The sequence below is a fragment of the Sarcophilus harrisii genome, chromosome 1 (assembly GCF_902635505.1).
Source record: "Sarcophilus harrisii chromosome 1, mSarHar1.11, whole genome shotgun sequence".
NCBI classification, from domain to species: Eukaryota; Metazoa; Chordata; class Mammalia; order Dasyuromorphia; family Dasyuridae; genus Sarcophilus; species Sarcophilus harrisii.
Window position 1 is genome coordinate 250,243,365 of NC_045426.1, and position 25,204 is coordinate 250,268,568.

At 34.7% G+C, this 25,204-nt stretch overlaps 1 long non-coding RNA gene across 2 annotated transcripts in view; it reads right to left on the reverse strand.

Annotated features, from left to right (window-relative positions):
* Positions 1-25,204, reverse strand: part of LOC100930847 — a 46,712-nt gene that overhangs the window by 12,977 nt on the left and 8,531 nt on the right. For both annotated transcript variants that reach the window (XR_004229749.1, XR_147541.3), the window contains exon 2: positions 2,275-2,376. This is a non-coding gene — a long non-coding RNA (uncharacterized LOC100930847). The remainder of the gene's footprint in view (positions 1-2,274; positions 2,377-25,204) is intronic.

The window sequence follows — 25,204 nt, forward strand, 5'->3', positions numbered from 1 at the left end:
CAAACCTATTTTGACCTGAATTTCTGACATATTTTAGTACTATTTTCCTTTATATTATTATGACGGTTTTGTGTGTTCTCTAAATTCTGCTTATTTCACTCTATTGATTCATGCAAATTTCCCCTCGTTTCTCTGAATTCCTCATATTAGTAATTTCTGAAGACATAATAATATTCCATTATAGTCATATTTCACAATTTCTTCTCCTCAGTTGATGGCCATCTCCTTTATTTCCAGATTTTAATTCTACAAGAAAAATGATTGTATGCATATTTTAGCATATAGAAAGTCTTTTTTTTTCTCTTTCTATGACTGCTTTAGGATATATGCTCAGGCATGGTATAGTTGGGTCAAGAGTATGAGTAGGTTAGCAATTTTTCTTCCATAATTCAAATTGCTTTCTGAAGTAGTTGGATAAAATTTACAATTCCATCAATAATGTATTAGTGTGATTTTCCACAACTGCTGCAAAATTAATTATTTTTATCTCATCATCTAAACCAATGTTTTTTCACCATTTAAACCAGTGTGAGATGAAGTCTCAGAGACATTTAAAGTTAACATTTTCTCATTATTTCCTCCTTTACCATCTTGTTATTTAGCAATATATTCAGGATCTCAGCCATAGAATTTTCAAGGAGAAGGGGATGAAGTAATTGGTAAACACATTTAGTCCTGCTCTTTTAGAGAGAAAGGGGAGACCTCTATTTTATTATTTTAATCACCTAATTCCCACTTCTTTGATGAGAGGAAAAGCTAGGAGCCCAGGAGAATTAATGTATTTAATTGTCAGTGAATGGGGCTCAAATTAGAACTTGAACAACAGAGTCCCTATTTATACCTCACTCCAGGCAATGAAGGAACATGTTCATATGCATACCAGCTGTCCGACCATTTTTATTTTGTTTTGACTTTCAAGGTGTTTTGACTTATTTGCTTAATTGCCTATATTATGGTGTTTTAAATATGAAAATTTTGCAGAGTTCTTGCTACTTTTCCTTTTCCTATGCCAGAACCAATAAAAGGTCATTAAAGGTTGCCGAGAGCAAGGATTCTCTCTGCTATTCTTTTTTTTTTATTTTTTTTTTAATTTTTGAAGTCTTTTGCTTTTATATAACCTTTATTTCCAGATATAATTCTACCTACCCAAAGGCAGCAAGCTCTAGTGGGTAGAGCCCCTGCGCAGAGTCAGAAAGACCTGAAACCAAATTCACCTTCAGACACTTATTAGCTGTGTGACCATTTAACTTCTCTTTGCCTCAGTTTCCTTAGCTATAAAATAGGCAAAATAATAGCACTTACCTCCCAGGGTTATTGTTAGGATAAAATAAGATATGTTTTATAGAGTATGATTGGTACATAGTAAGTGTACAGCCTGTTACATAATAGACACAATAAATGCTTGTCTCCTTCCTTTTTTTTCTCAAAGAGAAACAGAGAAATAGACACATACATACAGAAGGGAAGACCAGGAAAGACAGAGAGGTAGAGGTAGAGAGAGGATCAGAGAGACAGAGACAGAAAGGGACAGAGAAAAGGACAGCTTATAGATAGAATGACAGAGAGAGAGAGAGAGACAGAAAAACCCGGAGAGACAGAGGGAGAGAGAGAGAGAGACAGACAGACGGAGAGAGACAGACACAGAGAGAGAGAGACAGAAAGAGAGAGAGACAGAGGGAGAGAAAGAGACAGAGACCTGGACAGAGACACACACATAGAATAATTAATAATACAGGAAAACTAACCAACATATCAACTAAATATAAATATACATGCAATATTCTGAAATCACATTCTTCTACCTTATCAACATTCTTTTATCTCTCTGTGATCTCTATAATTACATAGTAGCTGGTAGTTTTAATGTCATTTTCTCTTAATTAACATTGTTAGTTAATTGTGTGTGGCCCCATAGACGCACACACCTGCTTATGGATCAGGATTGTAAATATAAAACTGGAAGAAATCTTAGAGGTTATGGTAGCCTAATTAATTTCTTTTTACAAATGAAGAAACTATGGTCTAGAGGGTGAAATGTCTGACCGCAAATTAGAAATAGTGACAGTATTAGGATCCATTCATGTAAGAATTATCATTTTTCTCATTATATTACCTATTTTTATGAGGCTGAGATTAATGTGGGGCCAAGGAAGCACTACTTAAGTGTATAATCAACTCAATTGCCATAGGTAAGAGGTAATAGTTCTAATCCTACATAAAACTAAGAGATAAGCAAATGATGTTGACTATAGAAGAATACAAGGATATTATTACCTTATTCATTCTAGGCAGCAGATCTATCAATGTAGCTCTTCAAAAAAGTTTTATTTGTATATATCATTATGCTGAAGGTGATCCTAGGTTTTTGAACGCTGTCTGCAGAAGGTAAACATTGTAAAGTTAGCAAATCTTCAAAATCACATCTAGTGAGAGATTGCCTATATTTGCTGTCCAATGATCAACCTTATTAAGGTCAAGGAGGCCACAGGGTCATAAATATTTTGTCCACCACAATTTTCAAAGATCACCTGAATTTTAGAGGGTTACATCTTTATCAATAGAAAGCAAGTCAATGTTAATGAAATTAAATATTCTTAAAAATAAATTATATGTCAGCTACGTGATACAGTGGCTAGAGCACTTGGGCTGGAATCAGGAAGACTCATCTCTCTAAGTTCAAGTCTATCCTCAGAGACTTATTAGCTGGGTGTATCTGGGCAAGTCACTCAACCTATTTGCCTCAGTTTCCTCTTCTGCAAAATGACGTGGGAAGTAAATGACAAACTACTCCAGTGTCCTTGTCAAAAAGACCCCATATAGGGTTATGGAGAGTCAGATATGACTGAAAAACAACTGAACTAAACTGAAAGAACAAATTAGTTTCTTTGTTAGCTGTACAATGAAATTAATTCCTCTAGAATTTGCAATTCAATATAACACCTTTGTTCCTCCTCCCATACTCTATTTAAGAATGTATTTAATATTCTATTTCTCCCCTAATTATATGCTTATACTCTTTTAAAATCATAAGTATTAATTGTAAGGTCATAGGATTATTAAGTCTAGAATTAGAAGGTCTAGTCTATCCACTTCTTTTTATAGTTGGGGAAACAAAAGCCCAGGGAAGTTAAATTAGCAATCATTTCTGCTTTGGTCAGAAACCCTGCGGCTCTTCCCTTCCCAGAATTATCCATTCATCTATCTATCTATCATCTATCTATCTATTTATCCATCCATCCATATTTTCCTTTTTTGGAGTAGGTGAAAAAGGAGATTCTTTGCCTCAATTACTACCTAGCTTTAATTATTGAATGGTTGCAGTCTCAGTCAAACTGAGACCTAGTGAAGGCCTTAGCTTAGAAAGATCAAGGTCTCCCATTCCATCCAGGGCCATTTCCATCATCTTGATCAATATTTGACCACTAGCCCTGGATGGCTCTGGAGGGGAAAATGAGGCAGGTGTTTGCCTAGCCTTCTCTCTCTTAAATCCAATTCATTTGTATGTCATGATATCACCTCCCTGATATCATGGTTCCTTTTGAGAATAAAGGACAAATAACAACAATACCATGTCAGAATTGGACCACAGTCCACTGACTTTGGAGTAACTCATTCATTCAAGCATTCATCCATCAGCTAAAATCCTTTTCCTAGGCATTAAGTCTTTACAATGATGACATTATTTAAATAGATTTCCAAAGGGAAGAATACCTCAACTCTTCCCAAGAAATAGAAAAGTTTTTTAGTCACTTAACCTTGAAATATGCAGCTAGTTGGTATAGTAGATATTAAAACTCACCTTGGTATCAGGCTGTTCAAATCTGGACTCAAATACTTACTAGTTGTGTGATCTGGGCAAGTCACCTAACGTTTATTCATAAAATAGGGACAATAAGATCAATCATTAAATATTTATTAAACACCTACTATGTGCCAGGTATTGTGCTAAGTGCTGAGGATACAAAAAGAAGCAAGGTAATCCCAATAAACTTTGGATAGAAAATGCTGTCTGCATCCAGAAAGAGAACTATAGAGATTGAATGTAAATCAATACTTTTTTCCTGTTTTTCCCCCTCTACTGTTTTTATTCTAATTTTTCTCTCTCAACATGATTTATAAAGAAATGTGTATTAAAAAGTTAAAATATATCTATAATCAGAAAAAATAAATTTAAAAAGGAAAAAAGAGGCAAAGAAAGTTTTTGCTTTTAAGAAGATAACAATCTAATGGTGAGACAACATGCAAGAAAATATATATAACGGAAACTATATGCAAGGAGTTAGGAAATAATCAAAATAGGGAAAGTACTGTAATTAAGCAATCTGGGAAGGCTTCCTGTAGAAATTGGGATTTAACTTAAAAGACTTAAAAGAATCCAAGAGGAAAGGAGTCAGGTAGCCAGAAGATGCAAGGGAGGAGAGAGAGACTTTTAGGCATGAAGGACAGTCAGATTTTGGAACTGCCTTGAGACTGGTATTACTGGTTTAGTGAGCACTTGTTGGGGAGTAAAGTGTAAGAAGATTGGAAAGGCAGGAGGAAACTAGGTCATGAAAGTATTTGAATGCCAAAGTATTTTGTATCTGCTACTAGAGAGTTGTTGTGAGGATCAAATGAAATATTTGAAAAGCATTTAGCACAGTGCCTGGCACATAGTAGTATCATTCACTGAATAAGTAGTTAGGCAAAAAGAAATCAATTCCCCTAGCCCACTGATGGAGATGGCTTTTGGGAAGAATGAGCCTGGAGATAGTCAGTGCTAAAATGGAATGAAATTGGAAAATGGACACTCTCCCAAAAGGGACAAGTTGGTATTTCTCGGGAAAGCGATGTAGAATCATGGTTAGAGAGCCTGCTTAGTGATCAGACAGATGAGTTCAAATCTTATTTTTTCCATACTTTTGATGTGTTTTCACATACCAATTCCTTTAATGCATTTTTTGACTTAGGAACAAATTGTCACAAATGGGGACCATTATAAATGGATTTATTTTTTGAGTTTATTTTCCTTATGAGGTGTTTTTCTACCAGCTGTGACATCTGATCTACCAAATCACTTGGAAAGAATTGAACAATCATGGAATAAGATTATATGATCATAAATTGAGAAAGTGCCTCAAGGTCATTTGTCTGACCCTTTTATTTTATGGATTAGATAAATGAGTTCTAAAGTAGCAAAATCAGAATTCAAACAATTCAACTATCTCTCTCCTTTACTATGTTTTTTTTTTTTTTTTGAGACCAAGCTTTTCTAGCTTCTTAGCTCTAGAACTCGTCCTTATGTAATTTTAAAGCATAAAATTTTAGCAATATAAAGCTAGATAGCACAGTGGATAGAGAATCATCTCTGAGGCAGGATGATATATTTGAATAATATAAAGGGATATCAAAGATAATCTAGTCAGCCCCTTCATTTTGCTGAGGAGGATACTAACTAAAATTCAAATAGATACTAAAGTGGCAGAGTGAGCAGGGACTAGAATTCAGAACTTTAACTCTCCAGGTTAGGATGCCCATTCCATTATGGTGAATAATTACACCTGCATTAATGATATCGCCCTTCATTATTAAGCAAAGTATAAGTCTGAGCTGAGCTGCTTTTTTCTTTTTTTCTTATTTGTCTACCAGTTCTCTTGCCTCCTTTGCTTGGGTGTGGCATGGTAATTAGATATTTTGATTTAATGATCTTTTCTGCCAGCTAAATGTGCAATCATCAGGAGCATTGCATCTCAAACCTCCACTCTTGCGGTTTCTTTTCTGGTTTTAAATGTTGGGATTCAGGTTATATCAATGAAGTTTTATCAATAATGGTGTTAAATAAACAGAGGTGAGGAATACAAAATTAAACATTCCCCACCTAAAATTCTCTCATGGGACATAAAGATTGACTGAATAAACCAAGCTTTCCCAAGAATGATCTTCACACTAATAAAAAAAGATAAAATGAAGGCTTAGTGTTAATATAGGAAAATTTCCTCACTATATATATTTGTAAACAGGGATGTGAACACACAAATACATACATATTTGTTTTGTTGTTATTCAGTTGTGTCTGAGTTTTTGTGATAAAGATGCTGAAGTGGCTTGCTTTTTCCTTCCCCAGCTCATTTTACAGATGAGGAAAAAGAGTTATACAAAGTGCCCAACATCTAGTAATTATCTGAGTCTGAATTTGAACTTAGGTTTGCTTGACTCTAAGTCTAGTACTTGTTCCAAAGAGCCATCTACCTACTCCACATAAATCATACATACATAATATATATGTATGTGTATACATGTGTGTATGAATAATTTTTATGAATCTCTTGTTTTTGCATTTCCTTTATTTCCAACTAAATCCCTTCTTTTCTCCCTATCTAGAGAATCATTCCTTGCAGTAAAGAATAAAAAAGATAGAGGAGATAAAAGAAGCAGTTTAGTAAAACTAATCAATACTCTGATGACAGGGCATATGCAATATTATAGACCTATAGCTCCTCATCTCTGCAAAAGAAGGGAGATGCATTTTTTCAATTTTTCTCTGGGGTCAAACTTGGCCATTCAAATTATATAGCATTCAGTTTTGTTTCTTGTAGTTCCTTCCCTTTATATTGTTGTAATCATTTTATTTATTGTTTTGCTAGTTTTGCTTGCTTCACTTTGCAATAGTTCATATAAGTATTCCCATGCTTCTTTGCATTCTTCATGTTCATCATTTCTTTGGGCATAGTAATATTCCATTACATTCATAGACCATGATTTGTTTAGACATTCTACAAATGATGTGCATCTTTATTTCCAGTCCTTTGTTACTGCTAAACAAACAAACAAACAAAAACCATACTGCTATCAATATTTTGGTGCATATGGGGCTTTTTCTACCTTTGACTTCCTTAGGATATATGCTTAGGAGAGGGACCTGGGGGTGGAATAGGATCAAAGGAGGATATTTTAATCAGTATCTCAACCATAATTTCCAAATTTCCATAATAGTTGGACTGATTCACAGTTCCACCAAAGGGTATTAATGTGCTATCTTCCCTTAGTCCCCGATGCCATTAGCTATTCCTATCTTTTGTTTCCTGGCCAATTTACCAGATATGCAGTGAAACTTCAGAGTTGTTTTGATTTTCATTTCTCTTATTATTACTTCACTATAAGTTTTATCAGCTCAATAGTCTGATTAATTACCTAGGTAGTAAGACAAATTAAATATTCTTTACAATCTTCCTAGTACCGACAAATGGATGACTGACAGATTCCAAGGTTAGTATATATAATTTTCAGAAGATGATGTTATTTTGTTTTGCTTATAAAATATAGCACCATACACTCTTGTATATAAGTACTAAAAATGTGCAAGTCACAAAATGTGTTTTTTATAAATTTGACCTTGTTTATACTTCCCCCAATTATGCTGTCTAAATATATGCATGCATAATTGTATATATAAACACATACCCAAACATATGTACATACACACACATATACATATCTATCATGTGCTTCTATTCACACATGCATATGTACTTATATATTCCTGCTTTAATAATTTATTTATTTTATGTTTATATATTCCATATAAGCTTATACATACATATATATATATATATATATATATACACACACATACATACATACATACATACATACACATTTAAAGAAAAAGGATGAAAGAATTATACCAACTTTATACAGTACAGAAAAATGAAATATTTTTTGCTGGCTTTCCATGAATATTCATTATTGTGGGTCAAATAGGCTTCATGTAAAATTGCTCTGATTTGAGTTTGATTTTCTTTGAGTTCTAGTCCTAATACTCTATTATCCCATGTCATGATCAGAAGAAGAAAAAGAAAAGGTTTCTCTAGTCAGTTCTCTCTTTGTATATAAAAATGGAGATTGGAGTAGGCCAGATTTTCCTCCTCCATATTTGACTTCCAGAGAGATTTAGTAATCCAGGCTCATGGTTGGATTAATTTCATCTTTTTATTAGTAATAGCTCTGCTTGGCCTATCAGACAAGGGCATTGCTGACATTCTGTTGCATTTTATAGTTGTTTGGGTAAGTTGTGTCTATGTGACCTTGGGTAAGTGACTTCCTTTCTCTTGGCCTCCATTTTATCATCTATATAATGTGGAGGTTTCCAAAGTCCTTTTCAGTCTAAATCCAAAATCCTAAAATTCAACAAAAGGACTTCTGTGATCATCTAGTCAAAACTTTATCTGTAAAGTATTTCCCTCTCCAAAATCCCAAGGGATTCTCTAGTCTTTGATTAAAAAGCAACACTAAGGGGAAATCTGCTGTCTCCTAAAAAGACCCATTCTACTTTTAAATAATTATAATTGTTAGAGAGTTTTTCCTTTTATGAGAAATAAATTGGCTTCTGTAGCTTCTATCTAGTTAGCCCCTGGGACCAGATGGAACAATTTTAATTTTTTTTCCCTTATGATAGTCCTTCAAGTACGAAGCCAGCTATCTATCATGTCTCCTCCTTTTTGGGCTAAACATCCCAATTGTTTCAATCCATTCGTGTATCTCATGAATGCATTAGCCTCGTTGACTCCTTGACTTATAAAACTCTGTCTTATAAGTGTCTTTTCTAAAATGTGATGCTTAGAACTGAACACTATACTCTAGATGTCTGTTTCCTCATCTATAAAATGGGAATATTAATAATATATCTACCTCCCAAAGTGGTAGTGAGGATGAAATCAGATTACAATTTTAAAGCATTTAAAACCATTCACTGTTACCATCATCATCATCATCATCATTACTACAGGTGGTCTAATCATGGTAGATTATGGTGAGATCTTCAAATTCCCAAATGTGATTTCTCTTCATGTAGTCAAAAAGTATATTTACTTTCTAGTCTTCTGGTTCTCTCTTTTGACTCATATTAAGTTTCAGTATACTTTAAACCCCAGGTTTTTTTTTCAAATAGGCTAATCTATCTCTTTTCTTCTCCATCTTTCTCTTGTGACAATTGTGTTTTGAAACCTAAACTTTTCATTTGTCCAATTGAATTTCATCTTCTTAGATTTTGCCTAATATTTCAGTCTCTCAACATCTTTTTAATTTTTGGAATCCTTACTTCTGTCATCTAGAATGTTGATTGTCTCTCCCTGTTACCTTTGTGTCATCTGAATATTGTCGAGGATTCCATCTTTTTTTTTTGATCTAAGCCATTGATTAAAATGCAAAAACAAAATAAAAACCCAACAACAGAGTTAGAGTGAGAGACCTCTGAAGATTTCATTCTACTTTGAAGTGGAGCTAATAATAATTACTCTTGGGCCCCGGCTGTTCAATTTGTCCTGAATCCTCCTAATTGTACCATCATATAGGCCATCTTTCTATCTTTTGTATAAGAATAGTGTGAGAGATGAAATGCATGGTAGTGGGCTAGAGGCAAGATAACTATGGAAACAATAAGATGTAGGTATCAGAGTCATTGATGAAGACACACCCAGAGACTGAAAGATGAGCTTTTGGAGTGGGGGTACACATAAGCATCTCCTGAAGTTCAGAATAAGTCAGGTGATTGAAATCAGACAAAGTCAGGATCTGTAAAGGACACAAATCCTGATGCATACAAATCTACAGGAACTAGAAAGCAGGATAAATCAGAGGGATTAGAATTCAGATGATTATTCGAGGTAACAAATCCAGACTCTCAGCATCTAGTAAACCTTGATGCAACTATTTAATCCCCAGGTGTAGAAGCTTTTTACACAATTCCTAATACAGCAAGAAGTAATCCCAGTTAATAGGTTTCACTACAGCAGCTTGTAGCGAGTAGGCTCTGGAAGGTAATGACTTCAAAACTCACCCTATCCAGGTAAACCCTGGCTGCATTTTAACACATTTAACAATCCCCTGCTGGGATTTGATTACCTGTACTTCGATTCCTTTCCTTTCCATTCATATCAGTTTAGTTCTATTCCATTCAATTTAGTACTGAGCATATACACATAAAATCTGTACCAATCTTTCCCTTCAAAGAGTTTATATTCAACTAAGGAAAAGCAGCATACACCAGAAAACTAAATACAAGATATATATGAAGATTATGATTTAGTCAGTTAATTGTGTTTGATTCTTCATGACCCTATTTGGGGTTTTCTTGGCCAAGATATTGGAGAAGTGGTTTGCCATTTTCTTCTCCAGATCCTTTTATAGATGAGGAAACTGAGGCAAACAGGGTTAAGTGCCTTGCTCATGGCAAAGCAAGAAAGTAGGTCTTCTTGACTCAAGGGAAGGCACTCTAGCCACTGTACCACCTAGTCATACACATACACAGACTCACTCATGGGTATACATTAAGTATATGTCAACACATATGTATACACATATGAGTATATACACATACCCCAAATATGTATGTGTGTATAAAACAATAATAATTATAATTAGCATTATAAAGCACTTTAAAGTTTACATAATACTTTGTTATTTCATCTGACCCTTACAACAGTCTTGGGAGAGAAGTGCTCTTATTATTTCCATTAAACAATTGTCCTGTGGTCATACAACTTAGAAGTGACTGGGACTGGATTTGAACTCAGCTCTTCCTTAACTCCAAGTCCACGCCTAACTTTCTCAAATAGGTCTCTTTGGCTGAAAGTTGAATATGGGAGGAGAAATAATGTTGGAAGATAGGTTGGTTGTGAAGGGCTTTAATTGTCCAAGAGAAGAGTTTATTTTATTATTAATTATTAATATTATTTCTATTTTATTATTAGAAATGCTAGAAGGCAGCTAGATGGTGCAATGAATAGAGCATCAGCCCTGGAGTCAGGAGGACCAGAGTTCAAATCTGTCTTCAGACACTTAACAGTTGCTAGATGTTTGACCTTTGGCAAATCACTTAATCCCATTCATTACCCTGCCAAAAAAAAGATGTGATAAAGAGACAATGAGGTTTCTTGACCATGGAGTTGACCTGGCTGGACACAGATACTCCTTAGTCAGCAAAAAATGCATCTAGCAGAGAGAATATCATGCAAATTCTCCATTCTATTCTTTGCATTTTGCAATTACAAAACCATTATTCTAAGTTCTCAAAGACATTTCTAGTGGATGATAGAACATTCCCATCTATTTTAAATGAGTTGTATCAGATTAAAAGATCCTGCAGATAAAAAACCCTCACAAGTAATAAAAGGCCAAATACCATTCTACATCTCATCAACACAAAAGGAATTATCATTACATTTAATAATGACTACTCGTGCAAATCAGAAAAGAGATAAAGTGGCTTGCTGGTTAGAGGAATTAGGGATTTGTCACCAGTGAGTTGTAGGGTGTTTTATTGAAGATTTTGATGTTCTCAGATAAGTTTATTATCTCTGGTCAATGGAGCAACTGTTGTTTAGTGGAAAGAATCTTAGAGAGTCAGGAGCCTCGCTCTTCCATTTTTTTTTTAATTGTATGACTTTGAGCAATTTGTTTAACTACTCAACTCATTTTTCTTCTCTCTAAATTTCCCCTCCTCACAGGGTTGTAGTAAATAATGCTTCAGTGCTTCAGTCAATCTGTGATCTCATCAAAATAATTGCTCCCATCAATAATGGGAATTATAATCTATTAACTTTTTCATTCTTTATTATTCCTGCCATCCCATAAATATTATGTAGAGGATCCACATAAAAAGACTCCCTGTGAGTATTTTTCTTCCTTGTCTCTTTTCTTTAAGTATTAAAAAAAATGTTCCATGGGTCACAATTCAGTACTTGGCTTGTCCATTTGTTTTCTTAGACACTAGTTGATTGTTATGAGGAATTTGCTTTGTAAGCTTACAAATGCTATCCATATACATTCAGTGTTATTTTGTCAGTAGTCAATCTTCTTTCTCTCCCTACTTCTTGTCTTCTTTATGGGGAAACAAATAAAATAGATCAAGTTGACTTTCTTCTTTATTTCTCCAGGTATTGGAATTCTATAATTTGTCATAATTATCATCATCATCTTACACAGCAATACTTTTATTCTAATACAAGTAGTGTTTATTTTATCTACCTGTAAAATTGTCCACAAAACAGTAAATACAAAGTGTGCCAAAATATTATCGAAGAAATGATACTTCTCACTGTTTCTTTATTCTCATAGATGGCCATGACCTTCAAGTGAGAGCCATGTATTGAAAGAAGAATGGTTTTCTATGATGCAGAGAAGAAGAAGGAGTTTATTCCAGGAATGGTGAATGAACTCCAAATGCACCGAAATTGTAAATTCAGTGTGAGCACCAAAGAGAAATTCAATTGGACTAGATCACTATGGTGCACGAGGGGAAGTGAAATATAACGACACTGGAAAGAAAGGATAGAGTCAGATTGTGAAGGCTTTAAAAACTACATAAAAGAATTTATTTTTGATTTGATTTTTGATTCTAGAGTCAATAGGAAGCCACTGAGCTTATTGAGTAGGGGAATAATTTGCCAGTTTTGGACTCAAGGAAAATCACTTTGGCAATAATGTGGAGGATAGCTTTCTAAGCCACAAAACAACTAAGTTTTGGACTTTTGGCAAATCTTATAACCAGATTTAGCTTTAGTTTCCTCCTTTGTAAAAATATGGATACTACTTATTTCTCATGGCTTTTCTGAGCATCACATGAGAGAACACATATAAAGAACTTTAAGGTTACAAAATCTTAAAGTTCTTTGTAAATGTGGTAATAATTATAATTTTTATTATTCACTTTTCAGTACTTTAGGTAACCCTGTAAGACAACAAACTGCAGAGAAAGTACTGTTCTTCATTGATTGACAGAGAGAGCTCATCCTCAGGCTTTCCTTATACTAATAAAATCATATAAAAATTGTGTCAAATAAATATCATGAAATATATCAATGAATATTTAACTTAAATTAAAATAAAAATTTTAAAGTAAAAAATAAAGTAATTAATAATGGATAAGTGGTGATTTGAAGTTTGCAAAGTACTTTACATGCATTTATCCATTGCTCCTCATTGCCACTTCCAGATCTTATTTCTGCTATCATTGCTCCCTGTGTTTTTTTCCTTTAAAGTTCCCTACATCTACATCCATATCTATATCTATCTGTCTGTCTGTCTGTCTATCTATCTATCTATCCATCTATCATCATCATCATCATCATCATCATCATCATCATCATCTATCTATTTATATAACTTATAATGAGTTGGACCTGATTCAGGCCGCTACCCCTGGTAGTTTAGGTCTGATATTAGAATGAAATGAAACAGATGCAGCTCATTCAACAGTTAACAATTATTTTGTCATTGCTTAGAAAGGATTCTTAATGAGATTTGGTTGCTTTGCTTCAGTAAAGGTATTCCACTCCTCTTTGCCTCCATATTGAAAAGATTCTGGTAAGGAGGTTAGTGTATGGAAGTGACTCCTACAATCTTGGGACTTCTACTATTTAAAAAATTTTCTTAATGAATTTAGTACTTAGCTTTCAGTCTTTGGGGCACTTCTAATTACCTGTTCTTAGATTTTGTAATTTCAGTGAACATTTTGACATTTCTCCAGACATTCTAGACTTTTTATGAGTTTTCTCATTTGATATGTTTATACCAGGCACTCAAAGAAGGTTCATATAAATAAATAAACATACATATATAATATGCACATACATATACATATATATATTTATCTCACTGACATTAATCAGTATTCTACTTTTATGACTGAAAAGTATGAAATTGAACCATGACCATAACCTCCTGTCCTTCTATTGCTTTATGTCACTTACAATTTAAACAATTTATCATGTTTAAGGCACTGTACCTTTCAATGATTTCATACTATCATTCCTTATTTGTTCTTACTTTACCCATAATAACCACCCCAAACAACCCATGAGCCACCGAAGCAGCCACAAAATACTTCCTTACACAAGCCACTGCTTCTATGATAATAATATTCACCATCATCTATAATGCATGATCAACGAACCAATGAGCCCTATTTCAACTCTCAGACAATTGAGCCTCTCTTTCAATAACTTTAGCCCTAGCTATCAAACTAGGTCTTGCCCCCTTCTACTTATGAGTTCCAGAAGTAACACAAAGGATCCCGCTCCTAACCAGAATAATCCTTTTAACATGACAAAAATTTGCCTTTTCCAAATTGCTCCACACCTCAATATAAAAATCCTCATCACCCTAGCAATTCTATCCACCATTGTAGGGGGTTGAGGTGGCCTTAACCAAACCCACCTACGAAAAATTCTAGCCTACTCCTCCATTGCCCACATAGGCTGAATAGTAATTATCGTACAAATTAACCCGACACTAACCATCCTTACCCTTACTATCTATGTCATAGCTACTCTAACCACATTCTTAACCCTCAACCTATCAAACACCACCAAAATCAAATCCCTAGGAGGTCTATGAAATAAATCAGCCACAGCAACCATCATCATCCTTCTTACCCTCCTATCCCTAGGAGGCCTATCACCTCTCACCTGCTTCATACCCAAATGACTCGTCTTACAAGAACTAATTAACAATGGCAACATCATAACAGCCACAACAATAGCCCTTTCAGCCCTACTAAACCTTTTTTTCCTATATACAACTCATCTATGCATCTAGCCTTACCATATTTCTATCTACCAATAATTCCAAAATACAATGATATAATAACTCAATACAAACTACTATACTAATTCCAACAACTACAGTCATCTCTGCCCTCCTACTTCCCCTAACCCCATTATTCATCATACTCTCGTAACTAAGAACTACAAGACTTTATCTCGCATCACTCGAACACAAAAGGAACACTTTAATTTCCCTTCCCAATCTTGCTCTAAGTGTAAATTAACACAATTATATATCCTTCTCAAATTCCAAACCTCATGTTCCATCCCCTTATTGATCACTACTTATGCTTTCCCAAATTTCAAACTTGTTTTACCCACACCATTTACTTTTTCTACTCTTATTTACATGCCACTAAAACACCCCAGACGAAGTCACAGGGCACTTCTGGAGGTGGAACCAAGATGAGAAGTGAAGCCAGAAAGCTGCTGGAGCTCTCCTAGTTTCCCTAAAAAACCACATGAAACCAAGCCTCTGAACAGAGTCTGATGGGATGAAATCACTCTCCAGATCAAGAAAGATCCAGGAAACAACCTGGTTTCTAAGAATTTCCCTCCTGAGCTGGGAATGGAGATTACCCCACTGCTTTGTTCTCATGGTGATTATTCAGTTATCACCTCTACATTGATGACTCCCACAACTATTATCCACTTCTAGTCTCTTTTCTAAACTCTACTGTTAATTATGAGCTGCTTTGTTGGACATTTTTAATTGGAAGTTCTATCTCAAGGTTAACATATTCAGATAAATGCATTATCCTTCTCCCACTGAAATGACTCCTTTTTAAAACTTCTCTAGATCTCCTGAAAATACCACCATCTTTCTAGTCACTCAAATATTTTGGAAGCAATTCCAGGCCAAGAGTCATTACAATTTCCCATCACCTGAACATATTGTCCAAGCCTAGGAATATGCCCAGTATTTGAATCCAATAATAAAACACTCTGTGGGTTAAATGCTGTATGTACTAAGTTGAATTAAAGACAAGTCACATGTTCACATACTTTCAGGTTTGTAATTCATATTTAGTGTCAATTCCTCCCATTCTCACTCCTGAAATGGTAGGTTTCTTGACTCTAATAAAAATCTCAATTTGTGTAAAGCACACTCTAGGCATTCACCATTATATCTCAGGTTTCAGAATATTCCTGAGTCCAGGGGTATCATGTACAATTAACATGTCACCAGACCATCTAGAAACTGATAAATTTTCTTTATTTCTACATATCCTTAAAAAAAGCATATACAGCAAAAGAGAAGTTAGTTAGCTACATTTGTCAGGCATGGGAATCATTTGAACCTAGTATTTTTGGTGATAGTGGTGGGATTTTTTGATATTGGTCAATTTAGTTAGTGGCAGAGGTGGGACTATTGATTCTCTTTCTAGACATGATATTCAAGACATCTTCAACTCTTTCTTATTACTTATCCCTTATATCCAATCATTTGTCAAGTTTTTTTTTTTTATTATTATTCTCTTAATTCACATAGCTACCACTTATATCAGGCCCTTGTTTCCACTTATCTGGATTATTACAATAGTCTTTTAAGTAGTGTCCCAGCTTTTAGTCTCTCTTTTAGTCAATTTGTCCTTTGAAAAGGTGGCAAAATAATAATCCTACAGCACAAATTCGATATAGAGAAGTTCAGATTTGCATTAACATCTTTCACAATCTCCATCCAGCTTACCTTTCTGGGCTAATTAATTATTGTTCCCTCTTTATATCATTTATATTTTAGTTAAAGTGGCCTATTTGCTATCCCTCAAATTTGGACTGTCTCCTATCTCCCTGGGCTAAAAATGGACTTCCTCCTCACTCTACTTGGAAACTTCAGCTTTCTTCAAGATCCTATTCATGTGCAACCTCTTCTGGGAAGCCTTTCCTGATGCCCTTAGTTCTTATCATCTCTTCCATTCTCAGATTATTATGCATTTTCTTTTCTTTGGATATCTTGTCTTCTCTTGATAGGCTACAGGGTTCTGTTTGTTTTTTCTTTTTATCCTTAGTGTCTAACACTTTTTGAGACTTTCTATATGCTTTTTGTTGTTGGATTGGACATGAAGCTATCATGAATTCAATTAATTCTTAACTGATATCTTAAAATTAGTTTATAATATGTTAATCACAATAGAAGAGACAGTATGTTGTAATGGTTAGTGAGACAATGTTAGAATCAGGAAATTTGAGTTCAAGTCCAATCTGTCATCTGTAAGCTCTATGAGTGTGGGCAAGTCACTTAATTTCTCTGTTCCTTCAAGAAACTTTTTAAAAGAAGTTGCTTCTCTACCCAAGTGGAAAGTTTTCTGTCCTGAAGAAATCATTGATCTAGACTCCAAAACTAAAGATAAGTCTACTATACTACTATTTGCCAAACAGCAATCCCAGTACATATGAAAAGTTACTAATTCAGACTACAGATATTCAGCCTACAGTTTATTTATTATTCTGTGTCATAATACATATTTTGTTAGTTTAATATGGATTCAAATGGAAATACTAAGTATCTATGTGAAATTGTAACTCCCCCTTATAATAATTCTTCAGCTCTCCAAGGGTCCAAGGTTCACATACTGATATTCACTGGGTAAACTCAATACATTCAAGAGTAAGATGCTTCCATGTTATATCTTTCTACAGCATGAAAGCATATTTGCTCAAGTTAAGTACCAAAGGTTTGGGTAGGTACCATAGTCACTTACAAATGGTTTTAAGAAAGCACAAAATAATTACCTGTTTCAGTCTCAGTGTGATAGTGTTTGGTGAGAAAGCACTAACAAAGTAGCCAGTTTTAACTAGAAAATAGCATGGAACAATTCAGTGAAAAGTCTGCTTAGAGGGGACTTTAAAGGTCATAATACTGATTTTCACTGCATAAAAAACCAGAGAGGACTAGACAGAACAGTTATTTTTGGAAATGATACAAATTTATTTACTTCATATTCATCCCTAAGTGGTAATTATATGATTATAGAATGCTTGCTAATGAAAAATTTGATGAGTCAGCTCATTTTATTGTAGTTTATATTTTGAAATATTACTGCTTAGGCTATGAAACTTCAGCAAACCATTGTTGTTATTAGGGGTGGAAACAGAATAGTCTGTTTGTAGATGGAGTGGTATTTATGTTAATCTAAAAATGATTCTGACATCACCACATTGCCTCTCTGCCATTGTGATTAACACAGTATAAATTGATCTTAGATATCATTGAATTCATGATAGTTTCATGTTCAGTCCAACAATTAAAAGCATATTGAAAGCACACTATTTTGGACTGACATCAGATTAATGCCATGATTCCGCTTTGAATTTAGGACTAGCTACAGAACTGGACCTGCCAGTTGGAAGATGTCAGAGAAGAGTGAATGATCACAAAATAGAGGTCTCTCCTCAAACCCTTTTATGAAGAATAGGTACTTTGTCTCACTTTGTCTTATTAAGACCCCTTCACATCTTTCCCATGCCTTTGGGACATCCTATTTATATAGGAAAGGAATTTCCAACAAACTCTCCACCCCCAAGTTTCCATTAAAATAAAAATCCCCAAGCTGAGAAATGTCAATTGAGCCTACATTGTCATTAAAGGCTCCAAAGAAAATATGATTCTTCCAGGATGTATACCCAGGCTGAAATAATTTCTGAATCTTGTCTGAGGTTTTATCCACTAGGGTTTTACCAAACCGTGTGACTGAGAGGAAATCTCTCTAACAATCTGAGTTTAAACATTAGGGATTGTGAATAAGAATTCCTCTTAGGTCCATGTCACCTCTTTAGGATTGCCATGAAGGCATGCAGGGAAAAAAATGAATCCTTCTTCTCCATCCCCTCCACTATAACTACCCCTCCAAGATTCATTGAGATCAGGTGTCTGTGTAGTTTCATAAGACTTAGCTGTTTTAAATTGCCTATGAAAACTAACTGGCAGTGGGGACCCCAACCACCATGTAGTCTTTGAAGGAAAAACCTTTCAGTCTGAAAGCACTGTATCTTTAATTATCAGGTTAATACAGAAAGTGCTGTATTTTTAATTAAATTATCAGAATCAACCAATTAATTAATATCTACTAGATTGGGAAGGACAAAATCAGAGTGGTTAGAGGTGTGGACATCCAAAGATCATGCTTGTTTACTCAGAAAAGGCTATAATAGCATGGATTAGGTTTTCTAAGGTCCATCTTTTCTAGTGAAATCAAGCAACTCAAAAACTCAGAAAAGCTTGCAGAGGAAATAGAGAGACCTGTAGAATTCTCCCCAGGCAATCAGAATGTCAGGAAATATTAGAAGGTTGGGACAAATCAGTCTTTTCTTGATATGTTGGAAGCCCTGCTATTCACCCAATTGTATTTGAGGAAGTTGGAGGACACAGATTTTAGCAAGTTTTTTTTTCCCTGTATTTCAATCATACTAACTTTTGGTGATGGCATTTGTCATTTTCTTCTCTAGATAATTTTACAGATGAGGAAATGAAGCAAACAGGGATAAGTGACTTGCTCAGGGGCACACAGCTAGGAAGTGTCTGAAGCCAGATTTGAACTCAGGAAGATGAATCTCTCCAATTCCAGCTCTGGACTTTATTCACTAAGCCACCTAACTATCTAGTTTGGTGCAAGGATGCATTCAAGGTATGAGAAGAGAGATTTGATCAATTCAATTTTACTAGCACTTATTAAACTCCTATGTAGTTACTAGCCAAGCACTGGGGAGAAGAAGGAAAAGAGAAGAGAATTCTTGCTGCCAAGAAGCTTATATTGTCCTGGGATGACAACAATAGCAACAACAAACAAACCCTGTGATGCAGATAACTGCCTCATGATCAGGAGAAGAAAAACACTCAACAGGATTTTAAAAGGGTATTAAAGATTCCAAGAGTTAGAGGAAAAGCAGGCAAAGCATTCTGGGGAGGTGGAAATATTCAGTAATATGGATAGCTGACATTTATAGAGCATTCCAAGTTTTGTGAACTACTTAAAACACATCATCTTATTTATTTAAGTCCCACAACAAGCCTGACAGGTGGATACTTTCTGGGGGGTGATGGGTGGCACAGTCCTATGATTTCATCAGTCATCAGGGATACTCCTGGTGTGGGAATTCTCTCCTACAAAATAGATTGCCACCTCCTCTGTATTCAAGTCTTAGCAGGGGTTCTCAAAGTATGATCTAGAGAATCCTGGGGATCTCTGAAACCCTTTTAGAGGATCTACAAATTCAAAAATAATTTTTATTTCCAATATGGTAAATGTCTATAAATATAATCCAGATAAACAAAAACACTTTGGAGAGATCCTCAATAATTTTTAATAGGATAAAGATACTGAAAACAAAAGTTTGAGAACCATTGTTAAGAGAGTTGCAGGAGATAGGGAGGACAAGAAGGAAGTGTGTGGGAGGGGGGTTGCTGAGAAGTTAAGTGCCTTATCCCTGCCCTTGATCACACAGTCTGTGTTGGAGGTAGAATTTGAAATACAGATTTTCTGACTCCAGGACTGGATCTCTCTACCCTGTATCATGCTATTAATTGCTGCAATATTAGAAGCTACACAGTCATGTTGACTGAATTCACTATAAATTTTTGTTATCAGATCCCACAAAGGCTCTCATTGTTGCAAGATAATCCTTTTTTCTCTTCCTTAAAGAAAGACCTCCCAACAGTGGCTCACAAGTTTTTGTACCTCAAAACTCCTTGATATCACTCTTTCCCACTTCCATTTTCTCTACTCTCCAGCTCTGTAACTGTTTTCTTTTCCCAAGTCAATATCCTACTTGTGTCCTGGATCTCCTCCCCAATTACTTTCTCAGACAGTTTCAAGTCTCAATTGACTCTTCTCTTTAAAGTTAGATTGTATAGTGAATTAAGAGTGCTGACTCTGAAATTAGGAAGATTCATTTTTCTGAGTTCAAATTAGATTTTAGACATTAGCTGTGTAATCCTAGTCAAGTCACTTAATTGTGTTTACCTTAGTTTTCTCATCTGTCTTTTTTTGTGAGGCAATTGAAGTTTGACTTGCCCAGAGTTACATAGCTTAGCAAGTGTTAACACTTGCATCTGAGGCTAGATTTGAACTCAGGTCTTCCTGACATTTAGTTGCTCCCAGTTCCCCATCTGTACAACTGGAAAAGGAAATGGCAGACCACTTCAGTATCTTTGCCAAGAAAATCCCAAATGGAGTCCTGAAGAACTGAACCTGACTGAAAAATGTCTGAATGATGATTGCCTCTCTATAGAATTTTCAGTCTTTTCCTATTTACTGTCTCCTTCTCTAAATATCTACAAATATGCACAAGTCTTCTTCATTCTTGAAAAAAAAAAACACTCAATTAACTCTGGCATGCCCCCAAACCTTTCTTCTAATTCTAAGTATAAAGATAGAGATTGGATCAGTGATGTAATGGGCATTGGGCTCTCCTGGATGAGGAACCTCTACCTACCAATGCATATTGGGGATTTTTTGAGATTTATAGTGTAAGAGTGCCTAGAAAATTAAGGTTTCGTGACTTGGTCTAAGCCACAATCAAAGTCCTAGAAAAAACTCTTTGAAGCCTTCCTTTTCTGGAATTCACTTTAGAGTTGGGAGAAACCTGAATTCAAATCTCATCTTTGATACCTATAATCTGTGTAACTTCAGACAAGCTATTGAATCTTTATGTGCCTTGGTTTTCCCACATGCAAAACGGGACAAATAATACCTGCAATGAGATGCAGCATGGTATAGTTCCTACATCTTCACCCCACAGTAATTTCTGACTCCTGATTTCTCCGGTCAACTGAAACTAGTCCAAGATTTCCAATGATCTCTTAATTTTCCAATCTAATAATTTATAGTCAAGTTTTATTCTTTACCTTTCTGAAGCATGTTTCACTATTCACACCCCTCTTTTTTAGGATATTCTCTCCACCCTTGTTTTTCATAATACTGTTATCTCTTTCACCCTCTCTGGATATTTCTTAGGTTCCTTTACTAAATCATCATTTATGCCTCACCATTGATCTGTGGGTATACTCAAAGGTTTTTTATCTTGAATACACTTATATCTCATGATACTCTGTCTTTGTATATTTCTCTCTCTCTCTCTCTCTCTTGTCTTTGTTTCTCTCTCTCTCTGTGTGTATGTATGTTATTTCATTAGTTATCATGGGACCAATAAAAATTTCTGTGCAAATAACTCCTTGATGTCTACATCTCATGCCTATGAAATACTGAGTTAGAAATGTCCAAGAGGCAGCTGATATTCAGGAGAGAACCTAAAATTACAGTCCATATTTCCAACTGGACAAACCATAAGGATCTTAAAATGATCATGTGTCCAGCAGAACTAATTATTTTTCTCTTCAGTGAGAGATTTGTTTTCTTTCTCAATTTCTCATTTCTGTTGAGGACATTTCAATCCTTCTGGTCCCCAGCTTTGCAATGTCAGAGTGATCTGACTCTTCACTCTCTCTCAGCCCAAATCAGGTTCACCATAATAAACTTCTTTGGTCAGATTATTTTCTGTTGTTTACTCCACCCTGCAAATAGAGTCCTACTTTAACTACTTTAACAAAGCAACAAATACTTAACAACCAAGTAATAGATTGGGAAAATGAGAAAACAACAGAAAAAAATCTGACTTTAGAATAGTTAGTATAGTGACAGGGAACATCAAAATACACATTCAGAAGACAAAGTCAAAATCCCTGCATCCAAAGCCTCAAAGAAAATATAAAATGGTCTCAGGCCATGGAAGAGCTCAAAAAGATTTTAAAAATCAAGAAAGAGAGGTAGAGAAAAAATTGGGAAGAGAAATGAGACTGATGCAAGGAAATTATGACAAAAGGGTCAACAGCTTGGTAAAGGGGGAAAAAGTACTGAGGAAAATAACACTTTAAAAACAGAATAGACCAAATGTAAAAAAAAAAAAAGTCTTAAAAATCCAATAAAGAGAATAATGCCTTGAAAAACAGAATTGGCTAAATGGGAAAAAAAATATACAAAAGTTCATGGAAGAGCAAAACTCCTTAATAATTAGAATTGGCCAAATGGAAAAAGAGGTACAAAAACTCACTGAAGAAAATAATTTCTTATAAGTTAGAATTGGGCAAGTTGAAGCTAATGACTTTACAAGACATCAAGAAACAATCAAACAAAATGAGAAAAAAATGTAAAAATATGCCACTGGAAAAACAACTGACCTGTAAAATAGATCTAAGAAAGATAACTTAAAAATTTTTGGATTACCTGAAAGTCATAATTTTTTAAAAAAGTCTAGATATCATTTTTCAAGAAATAATCAAGGAAAACTGCTCCTATATTCTAGAACCAGAGAGTAAAATACAAATAGAAAGAATTCAACAATCACATCCTGAAAAGGACACCAAAACAAAAACTTCCAGGAATATAATAAACAAATTTAAAATTTCCCAGATCAAGGAGAGAATATGGCAAGCAACCAGCAAGAAACATTTCAGATATCAAGGAGCTATAGTCAGGCTAATACAAGATTTAACAGATTTTACATTAAAGGATCATAGGACTTGGGATATGATATTTCAGAGCACAAAAGAGCTAGGATTATTACCAAGAATCACACACCCAGAAAACAGTATATTTTTTTTCAGGGGGAAAAATGGACAATCAATGACATAGAGGACTTTCAAGCATTCCTGATGTTAAGACCAGAGCTGAATAGAAAATTTGACTTTCAAATACAAAATGCAAAGGAAACATATTTGAATAATAAGAGATTTGATAAAGTTAAATTGTTTATATTCCTACATGGGAAAAGTGATATTTATAACTCCTAAAAATGTTCTCATTTTTAGGGCATATATAGATAGAAAGCAGAAGTGTGAGTTGAATGTAATGGTATGATTATATGAAAAATAAAATTAAGGCATGAGAAAGAAGAATGCATTGGGAAAAAGAGGAGATAGAATAGGTTAAACTTTTTGACATAAAATTGGCTTGAAAGAGATTTTACAGTGAATGGGAAAATGGGGAAAGTAGGGAAGGGGGCATATGAATTTGAATTCATTGGAATTGGCACAAAGAATGTGTGGCACACACACATTCAGTTGGGTGTTGAAATCTATCTTACCATACAGGAAAGGAGGAAAGGAAGGGAATAAGAGAAGGGGATAGGGGCAGCTGATAGAAAGCATGATTGTCAGAAACAAAACACTTTTGAGAATAAACAGGGAAAAAGGAGAGAGACACACACAGAGAGACAGACAGACAGAGAGGGAGACAGAGGGGAGAGACAGAGAGAGAAGGAAAAATGGAGAAATAGGATGGAAGGAAATATATAGTTGATAATCATTGCTATGAAAAAAAATTTACAGTGAATTTCTTTGATAAAGACTTCATAGAAAATGGAGTCAAATTTATTGAAATTAAAGCCATTCTTTAATTGATAAATGATCAAAGGATATGAACAGGAAGTTTTCAAAGTAATCATAGTTATTTATAGTCATACAAAAAAAGTTCTCTCAGCCACTATTGATGAGACAAATGAAAATTAAAACAATTCTGAGGTACTATTTCATAACCTGTCAGATTGGTTAATATAGAATAAAAGAAAAATGACAAATGCTGGAGGGGGCATGGGGAAAAATGAGACAGTAAAGCATTGTTGATAGAGTTATGAACTGATTCAACCATTATATAGAACAATTTGGAATTATCTCCAAAGGGCTATAAAACCTGCATACTCTTTGACCCAGAAATACTATTTCCAGGTCTATATCTCAAAAGAGCTAAAAAAGGAAAAGGAAAAGGACTTATATGTACAAAATTATTTATAGCATCTTTTTTTCTGGGACAAAGAATTGGAAATTGAGGGTATGCCCATCATTTGGAGAATGGCTGAATAAATTGTGTTACATAATGTTGATGGAATACTATTTTTGTTAAAAGTAATGATGAGCAGGATACTCTCAGAGAAACATGAAAAGACTTATATTAATGGATGCAAAGTGAAATGAGCAGAACCAGGAGAATAATATGTAACCCATCTGGAAAGATGAGTTAGATTTTTTAAAATGACAATTAGAGGCAGTTAGGATACAAATATATCTTATCCTAGAAGCATTAGGGAGCCACTTCTTAAGCAGGAGGATGACATAATAAAACTTAGGTTTTAGGCTTATCAATTTAGTAGCAGAGTGAGGAAGAACTTCAGGAAGTGAGAGGGTGGGTGCAAGAAAACCAATTAGGAGGCTATTTCAGCAATATAAGTAAGAAGTGAGAAGGGCTTGCATTAGGGTGATAGTAGAATGAGTTGAGAAAATGGGATGTATGGAAGAGATACTGTGAAGCCAAAATCAGGATAATTATTTTTAATGAAAAATTATCTTTATGATATAGAATTTCAGACCTTTAAAACCTGAAGGGACCTTAGAGATCATTTAGTTCAACTTAATTTCCTCCACAATAGCTCTGAGGAGTAGCCTTCTAACCTTTACTTGAAAATATCTATTGTCTGAAGACTTTCCTTTCCTGAGGTCACCTATTTTCCTGTCAAATAATTATAATTGTTACAATTCCTAAATTGTAATGGTTAGGAAAATTTCCCTTATTTCAAGCCCAAATCTACTCCTGAAGCACAACTCCCTGCTTTCAGTTCTGAGGGCTGGAGCCAAGCAG